Source organism: Sceloporus occidentalis, unplaced genomic scaffold (genome assembly GCF_023333645.1).
Source record: "Sceloporus occidentalis isolate IW3139 unplaced genomic scaffold, rSceOcc1.0.p SCAF_174, whole genome shotgun sequence".
Lineage (NCBI taxonomy): Eukaryota > Metazoa > Chordata > Lepidosauria > Squamata > Phrynosomatidae > Sceloporus > Sceloporus occidentalis.
This window is the reverse complement of record NW_028317154.1, coordinates 563851-583561: the sequence shown is the minus strand read 5'-3', so window position 1 is coordinate 583561 and position 19711 is coordinate 563851. Positions and strand designations below refer to the sequence as shown.

General features: G+C 43.0%; 24 non-coding genes across 24 annotated transcripts; all 24 read left to right on the top strand.

Moving 5' to 3' along the window:
- Positions 1-322: 322 nt before the first annotated feature.
- Positions 323-395, top strand: TRNAR-ACG (transfer RNA arginine (anticodon ACG)). Its single transcript has one exon. It is a non-coding gene; the product is annotated as a tRNA-Arg (tRNA).
- An 8-nt stretch (positions 396-403) lies between these two features.
- Positions 404-475, top strand: TRNAH-GUG (transfer RNA histidin (anticodon GUG)). The gene has a single exon. It is a non-coding gene; the product is annotated as a tRNA-His (tRNA).
- A 632-nt stretch (positions 476-1107) lies between these two features.
- Positions 1108-1180, top strand: TRNAR-ACG (transfer RNA arginine (anticodon ACG)). The gene has a single exon. It is a non-coding gene; the product is annotated as a tRNA-Arg (tRNA).
- A 1198-nt stretch (positions 1181-2378) lies between these two features.
- Positions 2379-2451, top strand: TRNAR-ACG (transfer RNA arginine (anticodon ACG)). Its single transcript has one exon. It is a non-coding gene; the product is annotated as a tRNA-Arg (tRNA).
- Positions 2452-2459: 8 nt separating this feature from the next.
- TRNAH-GUG (transfer RNA histidin (anticodon GUG)) lies at positions 2460-2531 on the top strand. Its single transcript has one exon. It is a non-coding gene; the product is annotated as a tRNA-His (tRNA).
- A 1119-nt stretch (positions 2532-3650) lies between these two features.
- TRNAR-ACG (transfer RNA arginine (anticodon ACG)) lies at positions 3651-3723 on the top strand. Its single transcript has one exon. It is a non-coding gene; the product is annotated as a tRNA-Arg (tRNA).
- An 8-nt stretch (positions 3724-3731) lies between these two features.
- Positions 3732-3803, top strand: TRNAH-GUG (transfer RNA histidin (anticodon GUG)). The gene has a single exon. It is a non-coding gene; the product is annotated as a tRNA-His (tRNA).
- A 961-nt stretch (positions 3804-4764) lies between these two features.
- TRNAH-AUG (transfer RNA histidin (anticodon AUG)) lies at positions 4765-4837 on the top strand. Its single transcript has one exon. It is a non-coding gene; the product is annotated as a tRNA-His (tRNA).
- A 915-nt stretch (positions 4838-5752) lies between these two features.
- On the top strand, positions 5753-5825 carry TRNAR-ACG (transfer RNA arginine (anticodon ACG)). Its single transcript has one exon. It is a non-coding gene; the product is annotated as a tRNA-Arg (tRNA).
- A 1199-nt stretch (positions 5826-7024) lies between these two features.
- Positions 7025-7097, top strand: TRNAR-ACG (transfer RNA arginine (anticodon ACG)). The gene has a single exon. It is a non-coding gene; the product is annotated as a tRNA-Arg (tRNA).
- An 8-nt stretch (positions 7098-7105) lies between these two features.
- Positions 7106-7177, top strand: TRNAH-GUG (transfer RNA histidin (anticodon GUG)). The gene has a single exon. It is a non-coding gene; the product is annotated as a tRNA-His (tRNA).
- A 632-nt stretch (positions 7178-7809) lies between these two features.
- Positions 7810-7882, top strand: TRNAR-ACG (transfer RNA arginine (anticodon ACG)). Its single transcript has one exon. It is a non-coding gene; the product is annotated as a tRNA-Arg (tRNA).
- Positions 7883-7890: 8 nt separating this feature from the next.
- On the top strand, positions 7891-7962 carry TRNAH-GUG (transfer RNA histidin (anticodon GUG)). The gene has a single exon. It is a non-coding gene; the product is annotated as a tRNA-His (tRNA).
- A 632-nt stretch (positions 7963-8594) lies between these two features.
- On the top strand, positions 8595-8667 carry TRNAR-ACG (transfer RNA arginine (anticodon ACG)). The gene has a single exon. It is a non-coding gene; the product is annotated as a tRNA-Arg (tRNA).
- A 1198-nt stretch (positions 8668-9865) lies between these two features.
- Positions 9866-9938, top strand: TRNAR-ACG (transfer RNA arginine (anticodon ACG)). Its single transcript has one exon. It is a non-coding gene; the product is annotated as a tRNA-Arg (tRNA).
- Positions 9939-9946: 8 nt separating this feature from the next.
- Positions 9947-10018, top strand: TRNAH-GUG (transfer RNA histidin (anticodon GUG)). Its single transcript has one exon. It is a non-coding gene; the product is annotated as a tRNA-His (tRNA).
- Positions 10019-11137: 1119 nt separating this feature from the next.
- Positions 11138-11210, top strand: TRNAR-ACG (transfer RNA arginine (anticodon ACG)). The gene has a single exon. It is a non-coding gene; the product is annotated as a tRNA-Arg (tRNA).
- An 8-nt stretch (positions 11211-11218) lies between these two features.
- TRNAH-GUG (transfer RNA histidin (anticodon GUG)) lies at positions 11219-11290 on the top strand. The gene has a single exon. It is a non-coding gene; the product is annotated as a tRNA-His (tRNA).
- Positions 11291-11921: 631 nt separating this feature from the next.
- TRNAR-ACG (transfer RNA arginine (anticodon ACG)) lies at positions 11922-11994 on the top strand. Its single transcript has one exon. It is a non-coding gene; the product is annotated as a tRNA-Arg (tRNA).
- A 1198-nt stretch (positions 11995-13192) lies between these two features.
- Positions 13193-13265, top strand: TRNAR-ACG (transfer RNA arginine (anticodon ACG)). The gene has a single exon. It is a non-coding gene; the product is annotated as a tRNA-Arg (tRNA).
- Positions 13266-14783: 1518 nt separating this feature from the next.
- Positions 14784-14856, top strand: TRNAR-GCG (transfer RNA arginine (anticodon GCG)). The gene has a single exon. It is a non-coding gene; the product is annotated as a tRNA-Arg (tRNA).
- Positions 14857-18701: 3845 nt separating this feature from the next.
- Positions 18702-18774, top strand: TRNAH-AUG (transfer RNA histidin (anticodon AUG)). The gene has a single exon. It is a non-coding gene; the product is annotated as a tRNA-His (tRNA).
- An 8-nt stretch (positions 18775-18782) lies between these two features.
- Positions 18783-18854, top strand: TRNAH-GUG (transfer RNA histidin (anticodon GUG)). Its single transcript has one exon. It is a non-coding gene; the product is annotated as a tRNA-His (tRNA).
- A 714-nt stretch (positions 18855-19568) lies between these two features.
- Positions 19569-19640, top strand: TRNAD-GUC (transfer RNA aspartic acid (anticodon GUC)). Its single transcript has one exon. It is a non-coding gene; the product is annotated as a tRNA-Asp (tRNA).
- Positions 19641-19711: the final 71 nt, after the last annotated feature.

Sequence of the window (19711 nt, the reverse complement as noted above, 5' to 3'; positions counted from 1 at the left end):
TAGAAATCTTAGCTAAACTTTCAGTATGAGAGGTAACTAGCTGAAATATGTCCACTGTACTTTCAAGCAAGCATTTCTACTTTTGCTTGTGGGAACAAGCCAACTACTTGGCCACCTTTTTTCATGATCATGAAACTCCTTTTTTCTTCATTGTTGGCGTATTTTAGCACCCTATCTCTAGATTGTTTAGTCATTTCCTACCAAATATCTTGCCTGTCACAGCCCACTTTCTAGAAAAGATGAAGTCTCCCTCTTTTATGCCTTCAATAAGCTAACTCAGTCTTCTCACTTAAGCAAAGGATATCCAAAAACATTCATGTGTGGGCCAGTGGCGCAATGGATAACGCGTCTGACTACGGATCAGAAGATTGTAGGTTCGACTTCTACCTGGCTCAAGGCCCTTGCCGTGATCGTATAGTGGTTAGTACTCTGCGTTGTGGCCGCAGCAACCCCGGTTCGAATCCGGGTCACGGCATCCGACTTTTACTGAATTGCTAGAGTCTTTTCAAACTCCTGTCCAAAATTCCTTGTTACAGATATGTTCTCCCAACACCTGTTCATTAGAGGCTGCGAGTGTTCAAGACCATCTTTCATTCGCTTTGGAAGAAAGTCTGACACAAATGGAAGACATTGGTAGGTGTGCATGGTTTCCCTCGTGTTAAAATCATCTTTTTGTAGGCGGTGTTTGCTAACTCTCATTAGGGACTGTAAAGGATACACTCGCTGTGAGACACCATTTCAGACATAGGTGTTGTTGAATACATTTTGCCTCCTCAGATTGGTCATAGAAATCTTAGCTAAACTTTCAGTATGAGAGGTAACTAGCTGAAATATGTCCACTGTACTTTCAAGCAAGCATTTCTACTTTTGCTTGTGGGAACAAGCCAACTACTTGGCCACCTTTTTTCATGATCATGAAACTCCTTTTTTCTTCATTGTTGGCGTATTTTAGCACCCTATCTCTAGATTGTTTAGTCATTTCCTACCAAATATCTTGCCTGTCACAGCCCACTTTCTAGAAAAGATGAAGTCTCCCTCTTTTATGCCTTCAATAAGCTGACTCAGTCTTCTCACTAAAGCAAAGGATATCCAGCAGCATGCATGTGTGGGCCAGTGGCGCAATGGATAACGCGTCTGACTACGGATCACAAGATTGTAGGTTCGACTCCTACCTGGCTCGAGTCACTTGCTGTGGTCGTATAGTGGTTAGTACCCTGCGTTGTGGCCGCAGCAACCCTGGTTCGAATCCGGTCACGGCATCCTACTTTTACTGAATTGCTAGAGTCTTTTCAAATTCCTGTCCAAAATTCCTAGTTACAGATATGTTCTCCCAACACCTGTTCATTAGAGGCTGCGAGTGTTCAAGACCATCTTTCATTCGCTTTGGAAGAAAGTCTGACACAAATGGAAGAAATTGGTAGGTGTGCATTGTTTCCCTCGTGTTAAAATCATCTTTTTGTAGGCGGTGTTTGCTAACTCTCATTAGGGACTGTAAAGGAAACACTCGCTGTGAGACACCATTTCAGACATAGGTGTTGTTGAATACATTTTGCCTCCTCAGATTGGTCATAGAAATCTTAGCTAAACTTTCAGTATGAGAGGTAACTAGCTGAAATATCTCCACTGTGTTTCAAGCAAGCATTTCTACTTTTGCTTGTGGGAACAAGCCAACTACTTGGCCACCTTTTTTCATGATCATGAAACTCCTTTTTTCTTCATTGTTGGCGTATTTTAGCACCCTATCTCTAGATTGTTTAGTCATTTCCTACCAAATATCTTGCCTGTCACAGCCCACTTTCTAGAAAAGATGAAGTCTCCCTCTTTTATGCCTTCAATAAGCTAACTCAGTCTTCTCACTAAAGCAAAGGATATCCAGCAACGTGCATGTGTGGGCCAGTGGTGCATTTCCTACCAAATATCTTGCCTGTCACAGCCCACTTTCTAGAAAAGATGAAGTCTCCCTCTTTTATGCCTTCAATAAGCTAACTCAGTCTTCTCACTAAAGCAAAGGATATCCAGCAACGTGCATGTGTGGGCCAGTGGTGCATTTCCTACCAAATATCTTGCCTGTCACAGCCCACTTTCTAGAAAAGATGAAGTCTCCCTCTTTTATGCCTTCAATAAGCTAACTCAGTCTTCTCACTAAAGCAAAGGATATCCAGCAATGTGCATGTGTGGGCCAGTGGCGCAATGGATAACGTGCAATGCAAAGGATATCCAGCAACGTGCATGTGTGGGCCAGTGGTGCATTTCCTACCAAATATCTTGCCTGTCACAGCCCACTTTCTAGAAAAGATGAAGTCTCCCTCTTTTATGCCTTCAATAAGCTAACTCAGTCTTCTCACTAAAGCAAAGGATATCCAGCAACATTCATGTGTGGGCCAGTGGCGCAATGGATAACGCGTCTGACTACGGATCAGAAGATTGTAGGTTCGACTCCTACCTGGCTCGAGTCACTTGTCGTGATCGTATAGTGGTTAGTACTCTGCGTTGTGGCCGCAGCAACCCCGGTTCGAATCCGGGTCACGGCATCCGACTTTTACTGAATTGCTAGAGTCTTTTCAAACTCCTGTCCAAAATTCCTTGTTACAGATATGTTCTCCCAACACCTGTTCATTAGAGGCTGCGAGTGTTCAAGACCATCTTTCATTCGCTTTGGAAGAAAGTCTGACACAAATGGAAGACATTGGTAGGTGTGCATGGTTTCCCTCGTGTTAAAATCATCTTTTTGTAGGCGGTGTTTGCTAACTCTCATTAGGGACTGTAAAGGAAACACTCGCTGTGAGAAACCATTTCAGACATAGGTGTTGTTGAATACATTTTGCCTCCTCAGATTGGTCATAGAAATCTTAGCTAAACTTTCAGTATGAGAGGTAACTAGCTGAAATATCTCCACTGTGTTTCAAACAAGCATTTCTACTTTTGCTTGTGGGAACAAGCCAACTACTTGGCCACCTTTTTTCATGATCATGAAACTCCTTTTTTCTTCATTGTTGGCGTATTTTAGCACCCTATCTCTAGATTGTTTAGTCATTTCCTACCAAATATCTTGCCTGTCACAGCCCACTTTCTAGAAAAGATGAAGTCTCCCTCTTTTATGCCTTCAATAAGCTAACTCAGTCTTCTCACTAAAGCAAAGGATATCCAGCAACGTGCATGTGTGGGCCAGTGGTGCATTTCCTACCAAATATCTTGCCTGTCACAGCCCACTTTCTAGAAAAGATGAAGTCTCCCTCTTTTATGCCTTCAATAAGCTAACTCAGTCTTCTCACTAAAGCAAAGGATATCCAGCAACGTGCATGTGTGGGCCAGTGGTGCATTTCCTACCAAATATCTTGCCTGTCACAGCCCACTTTCTAGAAAAGATGAAGTCTCCCTCTTTTATGCCTTCAATAAGCTAACTCAGTCTTCTCACTAAAGCAAAGGATATCCAGCAATGTGCATGTGTGGGCCAGTGGCGCAATGGATAACGTGCAAAGCAAAGGATATCCAGCAACGTGCATGTGTGGGCCAGTGGTGCATTTCCTACCAAATATCTTGCCTGTCACAGCCCACTTTCTAGAAAAGATGAAGTCTCCCTCTTTTATGCCTTCAATAAGCTAACTCAGTCTTCTCACTTAAGCAAAGGATATCCAACAACATTCATGTGTGGGCCAGTGGCGCAATGGATAACGCGTCTGACTACGGATCAGAAGATTGTAGGTTCGACTCCTACCTGGCTCAAGTCCCTTGCTGTGATCGTATAGTGGTTAGTACTCTGCGTTGTGGCCGCAGCAACCCCGGTTCGAATCCGGGTCACGGCATCCGACTTTTACTGAATTTTACTCCTGTCCAAAATTCCTTGTTACAGATATGTTCTCCCAACACCTGTTCATTAGAGGCTGCGAGTGTTCAAGACCATCTTTCATTCGCTTTGGAAGAAAGTCTGACACAAATGGAAGACATTGGTAGGTGTGCATGGTTTCCCTCGTGTTAAAATCATCTTTTTGTAGGCGGTGTTTGCTAACTCTCATTAGGGACTGTAAAGGATACACTCGCTGTGAGACACCATTTCAGACATAGGTGTTGTTGAATACATTTTGCCTCCTCAGATTGGTCATAGAAATCTTAGCTAAACTTTCAGTATGAGAGGTAACTAGCTGAAATATGTCCACTGTACTTTCAAGCAAGCATTTCTACTTTTGCTTGTGGGAACAAGCCAACTACTTGGCCACCTTTTTTCATGATCATGAAACTCCTTTTTTCTTCATTGTTGGCGTATTTTAGCACCCTATCTCTAGATTGTTTAGTCATTTCCTACCAAATATCTTGCCTGTCACAGCCCACTTTCTAGAAAAGATGAAGTCTCCCTCTTTTATGCCTTCAATAAGCTGACTCAGTCTTCTCACTAAAGCAAAGGATATCCAGCAGCATGCATGTGTGGGCCAGTGGTGCATTTCCTACCAAATATCTCCTGTCACAGCCCACTTTCTAGAAAAGATGAAGTCTCCCTCTTTTATGCCTTCAATAAGCTAACTCAGTCTTCTCACTAAAGCAAAGGATATCCAGCAATGTGCATGTGTGGGCCAGTGGCGCAATGGATAACGTGCAAAGCAAAGGATATCCAGCAACGTGCATGTGTGGGCCAGTGGTGCGTTTCCTACCAAATATCTTGCCTGTCACAGCCCACTTTCTAGAAAAGATGAAGTCTCCCTCTTTTATGCCTTCAATAAGCTAACTCAGTCTTCTCACTAAAGCAAAGGATATCTAACAACGCGCATTTGTGGGCCAGTGGCGCAATGGATAACGCGTCTGACTATGGATCGGAACATTGTAGGTTCAACTCCTACCTGGCTCGAGTCACTTGCTGTGATCGTATAGTGGTTAGTACTCTGCGTTGTGGCCGCAGCAACCCCAGTTCAAATCCAGGTCACGGCACCCTTTTTTCACTGAATTGCTAGAGTCTTTTCAAACTCCTGTCCAAAATTCCTTGTTACAGATATGTTCTCCCAACACCTGTTCATTAGAGGCTGCGAGTGTTCAAGACCATCTTTCATTCGCTTTGGAAGAAAGTCTGACACAAATGGAAGACATTGGTAGGTGTGCATGGTTTCCCTCATGTTAAAATCATCTTTTTGTAGGCGGTGTTTGCTAACTCTCATTAGGGACTGTAAAGGAAACACTCGCTGTGAGAAACCATTTCAGACATAGGTGTTGTTAAATACATTTTGCCTCCTCAGATTGGTCATAGAAATCTTAGCTAAACTTTCAGTATGAGAGGTAACTAGCTGAAATATCTCAACTGTGCTTTCAAGCAAGCATTTCTACTTTTGCTTGTGGGAACAAGCCAACTACTTGGCCACCTTTTTTCATGACCATGAAACTCCTTTTTTTCTTCATTGTTGGCGTATTTTAGCACCCTATCTCTAGATTGTTTAGTAATTTCCTACCAAATATCTTGCCTGTCACAGCCCACTTTCTAGAAAAGATGAAGTCTCCCTCTTTTATGCCTTCAATAAGCTAACTCAGTCTTCTCACTAAAGCAAAGGATATCCAGCAATGTGCATGTGTGGGCCAGTGGCGCAATGGATAACGTGCAAAGCAAAGGATATCCAGCAACGTGCATGTGTGGGCCAGTGATGCATTTCCTACCAAATATCTTGCCTGTCACAGCCCACTTTCTAGAAAAGATGAAGTCTCCCTCTTTTATGCCTTCAATAAGCTAACTCAGTCTTCTCACTAAAGCAAAGGATATCCAGCAATGTTCATGTGTGGGCCAGTGGCGCAATGGATAACGCGTCTGACTACGGATCAGAAGATTGTAGGTTCGACTCCTACCTGGCTCGAGTGACTTGCCGTGATCGTATAGTAGTTAGTACTCTGCGTTGTGGCTGCAGCAACCCCGGTTCGAATCCGGGTCACAGCATCCTACTTTTACTGAATTGCTAGAGTCTTTTCAAACTCCTGTCCAAAATTCCTTGTTACAGATATGTTCTCCCAACACCTGTTCATTAGAGGCTGCGAGTGTTCAAGACCATCTTTTATTCGCTTTGGAAGAAAGTCTGACACAAATGGAAGAAATTGGTAGGTGTGCATGGTTTCCCTCGTGTTAAAATCATCTTTTTGTAGGCGGTGTTTGCTAACTCTCATTAGGGACTGTAAAGGAAACACTCGCTGTAAGACACCATTTCAGACATAGGTGTTGTTGAATACATTTTGACTTCTCAGATTGGTCATAGAAATCTTAGCTAAACTTTCAGTATGAGAGGTAACTAGCTGAAATATCTCCACTGTGTTTCAAACAAGCATTTCTACTTTTGCTTGTGGGAACAAGCCAACTACTTGGCCACCTTTTTTCATGATCATGAAACTCCTTTTTTCTTCATTGTTGGCGTATTTTAGCACCCTATCTCTAGATTGTTTAGTCATTTCCTACCAAATATCTTGCCTGTCACAGCCCACTTTCTAGAAAAGATGAAGTCTCCCTCTTTTATGCCTTCAATAAGCTAACTCAGTCTTCTCACTAAAGCAAAGGATATCCAGCAACGTGCATGTGTGGGCCAGTGGTGCATTTCCTACCAAATATCTTGCCTGTCACAGCCCACTTTCTAGAAAAGATGAAGTCTCCCTCTTTTATGCCTTCAATAAGCTAACTCAGTCTTCTCACTAAAGCAAAGGATATCCAGCAACGTGCATGTGTGGGCCAGTGGTGCATTTCCTACCAAATATCTTGCCTGTCACAGCCCACTTTCTAGAAAAGATGAAGTCTCCCTCTTTTATGCCTTCAATAAGCTAACTCAGTCTTCTCACTAAAGCAAAGGATATCCGGCAATGTGCATGTGTGGGCCAGTGGCGCAATGGATAACGTGCAAAGCAAAGGATATCCAGCAACGTGCATGTGTGGGCCAGTGGTGCATTTCCTACCAAATATCTTGCCTGTCACAGCCCACTTTCTAGAAAAGATGAAGTCTCCCTCTTTTATGCCTTCAATAAGCTAACTCAGTCTTCTCACTTAAGCAAAGGATATCCAACAACATTCATGTGTGGGCCAGTGGTGCAATGGATAACGCGTCTGACTACGGATCAGAAGGTTGTAGGTTCGACTCCTACCTGGCTCAAGTCCCTTGCCGTGATCGTATAGTGGTTAGTACTCTGCGTTGTGGCCGCAGCAACCCCGGTTCGAATCCGGGTCACGGCATCCGACTTTTACTGAATTGCTAGAGTCTTTTCAAACTCCTGTCCAAAATTCCTTGTTACAGATATGTTCTCCCAACACCTGTTCATTAGAGGCTGCGAGTGTTCAAGACCATCTTTCATTCGCTTTGGAAGAAAGTCTGACACAAATGGAAGACATTGGTAGGTGTGCATGGTTTCCCTCGTGTTAAAATCATCTTTTTGTAGGCGGTGTTTGCTAACTCTCATTAGGGACTGTAAAGGATACACTCGCTGTGAGACACCATTTCAGACATAGGTGTTGTTGAATACATTTTGCCTCCTCAGATTGGTCATAGAAATCTTAGCTAAACTTTCAGTATGAGAGGTAACTAGCTGAAATATGTCCACTGTACTTTCAAGCAAGCATTTCTACTTTTGCTTGTGGGAACAAGCCAACTACTTGGCCACCTTTTTTCATGATCATGAAACTCCTTTTTTCTTCATTGTTGGCGTATTTTAGCACCCTATCTCTAGATTGTTTAGTCATTTCCTACCAAATATCTTGCCTGTCACAGCCCACTTTCTAGAAAAGATGAAGTCTCCCTCTTTTATGCCTTCAATAAGCTAACTCAGTCTTCTCACTTAAGCAAAGGATATCCAAAAACATTCATGTGTGGGCCAGTGGCGCAATGGATAACGCGTCTGACTACGGATCAGAAGATTGTAGGTTCGACTTCTACCTGGCTCAAGGCCCTTGCCGTGATCGTATAGTGGTTAGTACTCTGCGTTGTGGCCGCAGCAACCCCGGTTCGAATCCGGGTCACGGCATCCGACTTTTACTGAATTGCTAGAGTCTTTTCAAACTCCTGTCCAAAATTCCTTGTTACAGATATGTTCTCCCAACACCTGTTCATTAGAGGCTGCGAGTGTTCAAGACCATCTTTCATTCGCTTTGGAAGAAAGTCTGACACAAATGGAAGACATTGGTAGGTGTGCATGGTTTCCCTCGTGTTAAAATCATCTTTTTGTAGGCGGTGTTTGCTAACTCTCATTAGGGACTGTAAAGGATACACTCGCTGTGAGACACCATTTCAGACATAGGTGTTGTTGAATACATTTTGCCTCCTCAGATTGGTCATAGAAATCTTAGCTAAACTTTCAGTATGAGAGGTAACTAGCTGAAATATGTCCACTGTACTTTCAAGCAAGCATTTCTACTTTTGCTTGTGGGAACAAGCCAACTACTTGGCCACCTTTTTTCATGATCATGAAACTCCTTTTTTCTTCATTGTTGGCGTATTTTAGCACCCTATCTCTAGATTGTTTAGTCATTTCCTACCAAATATCTTGCCTGTCACAGCCCACTTTCTAGAAAAGATGAAGTCTCCCTCTTTTATGCCTTCAATAAGCTGACTCAGTCTTCTCACTAAAGCAAAGGATATCCAGCAGCATGCATGTGTGGGCCAGTGGCGCAATGGATAACGCGTCTGACTACGGATCACAAGATTGTAGGTTCGACTCCTACCTGGCTCGAGTCACTTGCTGTGGTCGTATAGTGGTTAGTACCCTGCGTTGTGGCCGCAGCAACCCTGGTTCGAATCCGGTCACGGCATCCTACTTTTACTGAATTGCTAGAGTCTTTTCAAATTCCTGTCCAAAATTCCTAGTTACAGATATGTTCTCCCAACACCTGTTCATTAGAGGCTGCGAGTGTTCAAGACCATCTTTCATTCGCTTTGGAAGAAAGTCTGACACAAATGGAAGAAATTGGTAGGTGTGCATTGTTTCCCTCGTGTTAAAATCATCTTTTTGTAGGCGGTGTTTGCTAACTCTCATTAGGGACTGTAAAGGAAACACTCGCTGTGAGACACCATTTCAGACATAGGTGTTGTTGAATACATTTTGCCTCCTCAGATTGGTCATAGAAATCTTAGCTAAACTTTCAGTATGAGAGGTAACTAGCTGAAATATCTCCACTGTGTTTCAAGCAAGCATTTCTACTTTTGCTTGTGGGAACAAGCCAACTACTTGGCCACCTTTTTTCATGATCATGAAACTCCTTTTTTCTTCATTGTTGGCGTATTTTAGCACCCTATCTCTAGATTGTTTAGTCATTTCCTACCAAATATCTTGCCTGTCACAGCCCACTTTCTAGAAAAGATGAAGTCTCCCTCTTTTATGCCTTCAATAAGCTAACTCAGTCTTCTCACTAAAGCAAAGGATATCCAGCAACGTGCATGTGTGGGCCAGTGGTGCATTTCCTACCAAATATCTTGCCTGTCACAGCCCACTTTCTAGAAAAGATGAAGTCTCCCTCTTTTATGCCTTCAATAAGCTAACTCAGTCTTCTCACTAAAGCAAAGGATATCCAGCAACGTGCATGTGTGGGCCAGTGGTGCATTTCCTACCAAATATCTTGCCTGTCACAGCCCACTTTCTAGAAAAGATGAAGTCTCCCTCTTTTATGCCTTCAATAAGCTAACTCAGTCTTCTCACTAAAGCAAAGGATATCCAGCAATGTGCATGTGTGGGCCAGTGGCGCAATGGATAACGTGCAATGCAAAGGATATCCAGCAACGTGCATGTGTGGGCCAGTGGTGCATTTCCTACCAAATATCTTGCCTGTCACAGCCCACTTTCTAGAAAAGATGAAGTCTCCCTCTTTTATGCCTTCAATAAGCTAACTCAGTCTTCTCACTAAAGCAAAGGATATCCAGCAACATTCATGTGTGGGCCAGTGGCGCAATGGATAACGCGTCTGACTACGGATCAGAAGATTGTAGGTTCGACTCCTACCTGGCTCGAGTCACTTGTCGTGATCGTATAGTGGTTAGTACTCTGCGTTGTGGCCGCAGCAACCCCGGTTCGAATCCGGGTCACGGCATCCGACTTTTACTGAATTGCTAGAGTCTTTTCAAACTCCTGTCCAAAATTCCTTGTTACAGATATGTTCTCCCAACACCTGTTCATTAGAGGCTGCGAGTGTTCAAGACCATCTTTCATTCGCTTTGGAAGAAAGTCTGACACAAATGGAAGACATTGGTAGGTGTGCATGGTTTCCCTCGTGTTAAAATCATCTTTTTGTAGGCGGTGTTTGCTAACTCTCATTAGGGACTGTAAAGGAAACACTCGCTGTGAGAAACCATTTCAGACGTAGGTGTTGTTGAATACATTTTGCCTCCTCAGATTGGTCATAGAAATCTTAGCTAAACTTTCAGTATGAGAGGTAACTAGCTGAAATATCTCCACTGTGTTTCAAACAAGCATTTCTACTTTTGCTTGTGGGAACAAGCCAACTACTTGGCCACCTTTTTTCATGATCATGAAACTCCTTTTTTCTTCATTGTTGGCGTATTTTAGCACCCTATCTCTAGATTGTTTAGTCATTTCCTACCAAATATCTTGCCTGTCACAGCCCACTTTCTAGAAAAGATGAAGTCTCCCTCTTTTATGCCTTCAATAAGCTAACTCAGTCTTCTCACTAAAGCAAAGGATATCCAGCAACGTGCATGTGTGGGCCAGTGGTGCATTTCCTACCAAATATCTTGCCTGTCACAGCCCACTTTCTAGAAAAGATGAAGTCTCCCTCTTTTATGCCTTCAATAAGCTAACTCAGTCTTCTCACTAAAGCAAAGGATATCCAGCAACGTGCATGTGTGGGCCAGTGGTGCATTTCCTACCAAATATCTTGCCTGTCACAGCCCACTTTCTAGAAAAGATGAAGTCTCCCTCTTTTATGCCTTCAATAAGCTAACTCAGTCTTCTCACTAAAGCAAAGGATATCCAGCAATGTGCATGTGTGGGCCAGTGGCGCAATGGATAACGTGCAAAGCAAAGGATATCCAGCAACGTGCATGTGTGGGCCAGTGGTGCATTTCCTACCAAATATCTTGCCTGTCACAGCCCACTTTCTAGAAAAGATGAAGTCTCCCTCTTTTATGCCTTCAATAAGCTAACTCAGTCTTCTCACTTAAGCAAAGGATATCCAACAACATTCATGTGTGGGCCAGTGGCGCAATGGATAACGCGTCTGACTACGGATCAGAAGATTGTAGGTTCGATTCCTACCTGGCTCAAGGCACTTGCCGTGATCGTATAGTGGTTAGTACTCTGCGTTGTGGCCGCAGCAACCCCGGTTCGAATCCGGGTCACGGCATCCGACTTTTACTGAATTGCTAGAGTCTTTTCAAACTCCTGTCCAAAATTCCTTGTTACAGATATGTTCTCCCAACACCTGTTCATTAGAGGCTGCGAGTGTTCAAGACCATCTTTCATTCGCTTTGGAAGAAAGTCTGACACAAATGGAAGACATTGGTAGGTGTGCATGGTTTCCCTCGTGTTAAAATCATCTTTTTGTAGGCGGTGTTTGCTAACTCTCATTAGGGACTGTAAAGGATACACTCGCTGTGAGACACCATTTCAGACATAGGTGTTGTTGAATACATTTTGCCTCCTCAGATTGGTCATAGAAATCTTAGCTAAACTTTCAGTATGAGAGGTAACTAGCTGAAATATGTCCACTGTGTTTCAAACAAGCATTTCTACTTTTGCTTGTGGGAACAAGCCAACTACTTGGCCACCTTTTTTCATGATCATGAAACTCCTTTTTTCTTCATTGTTGGCGTATTTTAGCACCCTATCTCTAGATTGTTTAGTCATTTCCTACCAAATATCTTGCCTGTCACAGCCCACTTTCTAGAAAAGATGAAGTCTCCCTCTTTTATGCCTTCAATAAGCTGACTCAGTCTTCTCACTAAAGCAAAGGATATCCAGCAGCATGCATGTGTGGGCCAGTGGCGCAATGGCTAACGCGTCTGACTACGGATCACAAGATTGTAGGTTCGACTCCTACCTGGCTCGAGTCACTTGCTGTGGTCGTATAGTGGTTAGTACCCTGCGTTGTGGCCGCAGCAACCCTGGTTCGAATCCGGTCACGGCATCCTACTTTTACTGAATTGCTAGAGTCTTTTCAAATTCCTGTCCAAAATTCCTAGTTACAGATATGTTCTCCCAACACCTGTTCATTAGAGGCTGCGAGTGTTCAAGACCATCTTTCATTCGCTTTGGAAGAAAGTCTGACACAAATGGAAGAAATTGGTAGGTGTGCATTGTTTCCCTCGTGTTAAAATCATCTTTTTGTAGGCGGTGTTTGCTAACTCTCATTAGGGACTGTAAAGGAAACACTCGCTGTGAGACACCATTTCAGACATAGGTGTTGTTGAATACATTTTGCCTCCTCAGATTGGTCATAGAAATCTTAGCTAAACTTTCAGTATGAGAGGTAACTAGCTGAAATATCTCCACTGTGTTTCAAGCAAGCATTTCTACTTTTGCTTGTGGGAATAAGCCAACTACTTGGCCACCTTTTTTCATGATCATGAAACTCCTTTTTTCTTCATTGTTGGCGTATTTTAGCACCCTATCTCTAGATTGTTTAGTCATTTCCTACCAAATATCTTGCCTGTCACAGCCCACTTTCTAGAAAAGATGAAGTCTCCCTCTTTTATGCCTTCAATAAGCTAACTCAGTCTTCTCACTAAAGCAAAGGATATCCAGCAACGTGCATGTGTGGGCCAGTGGTGCATTTCCTACCAAATATCTTGCCTGTCACAGCCCACTTTCTAGAAAAGATGAAGTCTCCCTCTTTTATGCCTTCAATAAGCTAACTCAGTCTTCTCACTAAAGCAAAGGATATCCAGCAACGTGCATGTGTGGGCCAGTGGTGCATTTCCTACCAAATATCTTGCCTGTCACAGCCCACTTTCTAGAAAAGATGAAGTCTCCCTCTTTTATGCCTTCAATAAGCTAACTCAGTCTTCTCACTAAAGCAAAGGATATCCAGTAATGTGCATGTGTGGGCCAGTGGCGCAATGGATAACGTGCAATGCAAAGGATATCCAGCAACGTGCATGTGTGGGCCAGTGGTGCATTTCCTACCAAATATCTTGCCTGTCACAGCCCACTTTCTAGAAAAGATGAAGTCTCCCTCTTTTATGCCTTCAATAAGCTAACTCAGTCTTCTCACTAAAGCAAAGGATATCCAGCAACATTCATGTGTGGGCCAGTGGCGCAATAGATAACGCGTCTGACTACGGATCAGAAGATTGTAGGTTCGACTCCTACCTGGCTCAAGTCACTTGCCGTGATCGTATAGTGGTTAGTACTCTGCGTTGTGGCTGCAGCAACCCCGGTTCGAATCCAGGTCACGGCATTTTACTTTCACTGAATTGCTAGAGTCTTTTCAAACTCCTGTCCAAAATTCCTTGTTACAGATATGTTCTCCCAACACCTGTTCATTAGAGGCTGCGAGTGTTCAAGACCATCTTTCATTCGCTTTGGAAGAAAGTCTGACACAAATGGAAGACATTGGTAGGTGTGCATGGTTTCCCTCGTGTTAAAATCATCTTTTTGTAGGCGGTGTTTGCTAACTCTCATTAGGGACTGTAAAGGAAACACTCGCTGTGAGAAACCATTTCAGACATAGGTGTTGTTGAATACATTTTGCCTCCTCAGATTGGTCATAGAAATCTTAGCTAAACTTTCAGTATGAGAGGTAACTAGCTGAAATATCTCCACTGTGTTTCAAGCAAGCATTTCTACTTTTGCTTGTGGGAACAAGCCAACTACTTGGCCACCTTTTTTCATGATCATGAAACTCCTTTTTTCTTCATTGTTGGCGTATTTTAGCACCCTATCTCTAGATTGTTTAGTCATTTCCTACCAAATATCTTGCCTGTCACAGCCCACTTTCTAGAAAAGATGAAGTCTCCCTCTTTTATGCCTTCAATAAGCTGACTCAGTCTCCTCACTAAAGCAAAGGATATCCAGCAAGGTGCACGTGTGGGCCAGTGGCGCAATGGGTAACACGTCTGACTACGGGTCAGAAGATTGTAGGTTGAACTCCTACCTCAAGTCGCTTGCCGTGATTGTATAGTTGTTAGTACTCTGCGTTGTGGCTGCATCAACCCCGGTTTGAATCCGGGTCATGGCATCCTACTTCTACTGAATTGCTGCAATCTTTTTAATTTCTGTGTGTCTTTTCAAACTCCTGTCCAAAATTCCTTGTTACAGATATGTTCTCCCAACACCTGTTCATTAGAGGCTGCGAGTGTTCAAGACCATCTTTCATTCGCTTTGGAAGAAAGTCTGACACAAATGGAAGAAATTGGTAGGTGTGCATGGTTTCCCTCGTGTTAAAATCATCTTTTTGTAGGCGGTGTTTGCTAACTCTCATTAGGGACTGTAAAGGAAACACTCGCTGTGAGACACCATTTCAGACATAGGTGTTGTTGAATACATTTTGACTTCTCAGATTGGTCATAGAAATCTTAGCTAAACTTTCAGTATGAGAGGTAACTAGCTGAAATATCTCCACTGTGCTTTCAAGCAAGCATTTCTACCTTTCCTTTTGCTTGTGGGAACAAGCCAACTACTAGGCCACCTTTTTTCATGATCATGAAACTCCTTTTTTTCTTCATTGTTGGTGTATTTTAGCACCCTATCTCTAGATTGTTTAGTCATTTCCTACCAAATATCTTGCCTGTCACAGCCCACTTTCTAGAAAAGATGAAGTCTCCCTCTTTTATGCCTTCAATAAGCTAACTCAGTCTTCTCACTAAAGCAAAGGATATCCGGCGGCATGAATGTGTGGGCCAGTGGCGCAACGGATAACGCTTCTGACTGCGGATCAGGAGATTGTAGGTTCGACTCCTACCTGGCTTGAGTTGCTTGCTGTGATCATATAGTGGTTAGTACTCTGCATTGTGGCCGCAGCAACCCCGTTTCGAATCCGGTCACGGCATTCTACTTTTCCTGAATTGCTAGAGTCTTTTCAAACTACTGTCCAAAATTCCTTGTTACGGATATGTTCTCCCTACACCTGTTCATTCATTAGAGGCTGCGAGTGTTCAAGTCCATCTTTCATTCGCTTTGGAAGAAAGTCTGACACAAATGGAAGATATTGGTAGGTGTGCTTGGTTTCCCTCGTGTTAAAACACCTTTTTGTAGTAGGTGTTTGCTAACTCTCATTAGGGACTGTAAAGGAAACACTCGCTGTGAGACACCATTTCAGACATAGGTGTTGTTGAATACATTTTGCCTCCTCAGATTGGTCATAGAAATCTTAGCTAAACTTTCAGTATGAGAGGTAACTAGCTGAAATATCTCCACTGTGCTTTTAAGCAAGCATTTCTACCTTTCCTTTTGCTTGTGGGATCAAGCCAACTACTTGGCCACCTTTTTTCATGATCATGAAACTCCTTTTTTTCTTCATTGTTGGCGTATTTTAGCACCCTATCTCTAGATTGTTTAGTCATTTCCTACCAAATATCTTGCCTGTCACAGCCCACTTTCTAGAAAAGATGAAGTCTCCCTCTTTTATGCCTTCAATAAGCTAACTCAGTCTTCTCACTAAATCAAAGGATATCCAACAACATGTATGTGTGGGCCAGTGGTGCTATGGATAATGCTTCTGACTACGGATCAGAAGACAGTAGGTTCGACTCCTACCTGGCTCGAGTTGCTTGCTGTGATCGTATAGTGGTTAGTACTCTGCATTGTGGCCACAGCAACCCTGGTTCGAATCTGGGTCACGGCATTCTTCTTTTCCTGAATTGCTAGAGTCTTTTCAAACTACTGTCCAAAATTCTTTGTTACAGATATGTTCTCCCAACACCTGTTCATTAGAGGCTGCGAGTGTTCAAGACCATCTTTCATTCGCTTTGGAAGAAAGTCTGACACAAATGGAAGAAATTGGTAGGTATGCATGGTTTCCCTCGTGTTAAAATCATCTTTTTGTAGGCGGTGTTTGCTAACTCTCATTAGGGACTGTAAAGGAAACACTCGCTGTGAGACACCATTTCAGACATAGGTGTTGTTGAATACATTTTGCCTCCTCAGATTGGTCATAGAAATCTTAGCTAAACTTTCAGTATGAGAGGTAACTAGCTGAAATATCTCCACTGTGCTTTCAAGCAAGCATTTCTACTTTTGCTTGTGGGAACAAGCCAACTACTTGGCCACCTTTTTTCATGATCATGAAACTCCTTTTTTTCTTCATTGTTGGCGTATTTTAGCACCCTATCTCTAGATTGTTTAGTCATTTCCTACCAAATATCTTGCCTGTCACAGCCCACTTTCTAGAAAAGATGAAGTCTCCCTCTTTTATGCCTTCAATAAGCTAACTCAGTCTTCTCACTAAAGCAAAGATATCCAGCAACGTGCACGTGTGTGCCAGTGGCGCAATGGATAACACATCTGACTACGGATCACAAGATTGTAGGTTCGACTCCTACCTGGCTCGACTCACTTGCCGTTATCGTATAGTGGTTAGTACTCTGCGTTGTGGCCACAGCAACCCCGGTTCGAATCCGGTCACGGCATCCTACTTTTACTGAATTGCTAGAGTCTTTTCAAACTCCTGTCCAAAATTCCTAGTTACAGATATGTTCTCCCAACACCTGTTCATTAGAGGCTGCGAGTGTTCAAGACCATCTTTCATTCGCTTTGGAAGAAAGTCTGACACAAATGGAAGAAATTGGTAGGTGTGCATGGTTTCCCTCGTGTTAAAATCATCTTTTTGTAGGCGGTGTTTGCTAACTCTCATTAGGGACTGTAAAGGAAACACTCGCTGTGAGACACCATTTCAGACATAGGTGTTGTTGAATACATTTTGCCTCCTCAGATTGGTCATAGAAATCTTAGCTAAACTTTCAGTATGAGAGGTAACTAGCTGAAATATCTCCACCGTGCTTTCAAGCAAGCATTTCTACTTTTGCTTGTGGGAACAAGCCAACTACTTGGCCACCTTTTTTCATGATCATGAAACTCCTTTTTTCTTCATTGTTGGCGTATTTTAGCACCCTATCTCTAGATTGTTTAGTCATTTCCTACCAAATATCTTGCCTGTCACAGCCCACTTTCTAGAAAAGATGAAGTCTCCCTCTTTTATGCCTTCAATAAGCTAACTCAGTCTTCTCACTAAAGCAAAGGATATCCAGCAACATGCATGTGTGGGCCAGTGGCGCAATGTATAACGCGTCTGACTACAGATCAGGAGGTTGCAGGTTCAACTCCTACCTGACTCGAGTCGCTTTCCGTGATCGTATAGTGGTTAGTACTCTGCGTTGTGGCTGCAGCAACCCCGGTTCTAATCCGAGTCACGGCATCCTACTTTTACTGAATTGCTAGAGTCTTTTCAAACTCCTGTCCAAAATTCCTTGTTACAGATATGTTCTCCCAACACCTGTTCATTAGAGGCTGCGAGTGTTCAAGACCATCTTTCATTCGCTTTGGAAGAAAGTCTGACACAAATGGAAGAAATTGGTAGGTGTGCATGGTTTCCCTCGTGTTAAAATCATCTTTTTGTAGGCGGTGTTTGCTAACTCTCATTAGGGACTGTAAAGGAAACACTCGCTGTGAGACACCATTTCAGACATAGGTGTTGTTGAATACATTTTGACTTCTCAGATTGGTCATAGAAATCTTAGCTAAACTTTCAGTATGAGAGGTAACTAGCTGAAATATCTCCACTGTGCTTTCAAGCAAGCATTTCTACTTTTGCTTGTGGGAACAAGCCAACTACTAGGCCACCTTTTTTCATGATCATGAAACTCCGTTTTTTCTTCATTGTTGGCGTATTTTAGCACCCTATCTCTAGATTGTTTAGTCATTTCCTACCAAATATCTTGCCTGTCACAGCCCCCTTTCTAGAAAAGATGAAGTCTCCCTCTTTTATGCCTTCAATAAGCTGACTCAGTCTTCTCACTAAAGTAAAGGATATCTAGCATCGTGCATGTGTGGGCCAGTGGCGCAATGGATAACGCGTCTGACTACGGATCAGAAGATTGTAGGTTCGAGTCGCTTTCCGTGATCGTATAGTGGTTAGTACTCTGCGTTGTGGCCGCAGCAACCCTGGTTTGAATCCGGGTCACGGCATCCAACTTTTACTGAATTGCTAGAGTCTTTTCAAACTCTTGTCCAAAATTCCTTGTTACAGATATGTTCTCCCAACACCTGTTCATTAGAGGCTGCGAGTGTTCAAGACCATCTTTCATTCGCTTTGGAAGAAAGTCTGACACAAATGGAAGAAATTGGTAGGTGTGCATGGTTTCCCTCGTGTTAAAATCATCTTTTTGTAGGCGGTGTTTGCTAACTCTCATTAGGGACTGTAAGGAAACACTCGCTGTGAGACACCATTTCAGACATAGGTGTTGTTGAATACATTTTGCCTCCTCAGATTGGTCATAGAAATCTTAGCTAAACTTTCAGTATGAGAGGTAACTAGCTGAAATATCTCCACTGTGCTTTCAAGCAAGCATTTCTACTTTTGCTTGTGGGAACAAGCCAACTACTTGGCCACCTTTTTTCATGATCATGAAACTCCTTTTTTTCTTCATTGTTGGCGTATTTTAGCACCCTATCTCTAGATTGTTTAGTCATTTCCTACCAAATATCTTGCCTGTCACAGCCCACTTTCTAGAAAAGATGAAGTCTCCCTCTTTTATGCCTTCAATAAGCTAACTCAGTCTTCTCACTAAAGCAAAGGATATCCAGCAACGTTTATGTGTGGGCCAGTGGCGCAATGGATAACGCGTCTGACTATGGATCAGAAGATTGTAGGTTCGACTCCTACCTGGCTCAAGTCACTTGCCGTGATCGTATAGTGGTTAGTACTCTGTGTTGTGGCCGCAGCAACCCCGGTTCGAATCCGGGTCACGGCATCCTACTTTTACTGAATTGCTAGAGTCTTTTCAAACTCCTGTCCGAAATTCCTTGTTACAGATATGTTCTCCCAACACCTGTTCATTAGAGGCTGCGAGTGTTCAAGACCATCTTTCATTCACTTTGGAAGAAAGTCTGACACAAATGGAAGAAATTGGTAGGTGTGCATGGTTTCCCTCGTGTTAAAATCATCTTTTTGTAGGCGGTGTTTGCTAACTCTCATTAGGGACTGTAAAGGAAACACTCGCTGTGAGACACCATTTCAGACATAGGTGTTGTTGAATACATTTTGCCTCCTCAGATTGGTCATAGAAATCTTAGCTAAACTTTCAGTATGAGAGGTAACTAGCTGAAATATCTCCACTGTGCTTTCAAGCAAGCATTTCTACTTTTGCTTGTGGGAACAAGCCAACTAATTGGCCACCTTTTTTCATGATCATGAAACTCCTTTTTTTCTTCATTGTTGGCGTATTTTAGCACCCTATCTCTAGATTGTTTAGTCATTTCCTACCAAATATCTTGCCTGTCACAGCCCACTTTCTAGAAAAGATGAAGTCTCCCTCTTTTATGCCTTCAATAAGCTAACTCAGTCTTCTCACTAAAGCAAAGGATATCCAGCAACATTCATGTGTGGGCCAGTGGCGCAATGGATAACACGTCTGACTACGGATCAGAAAATTGTAGGTTCGACTCCTACCTGGCTCGAGTCACTTGCCGTGATCGTGTAGTGGTTAGTACTCTGCGTTGTCGCCGCAGCAACCCCGGTTCGAATCCGGGTCACGGCATCCTACTTTTACTGAATTGCTAGAGTCTTTTCAAACTCCTGTCCGAAATTCCTTGTTACAGATATGTTCTC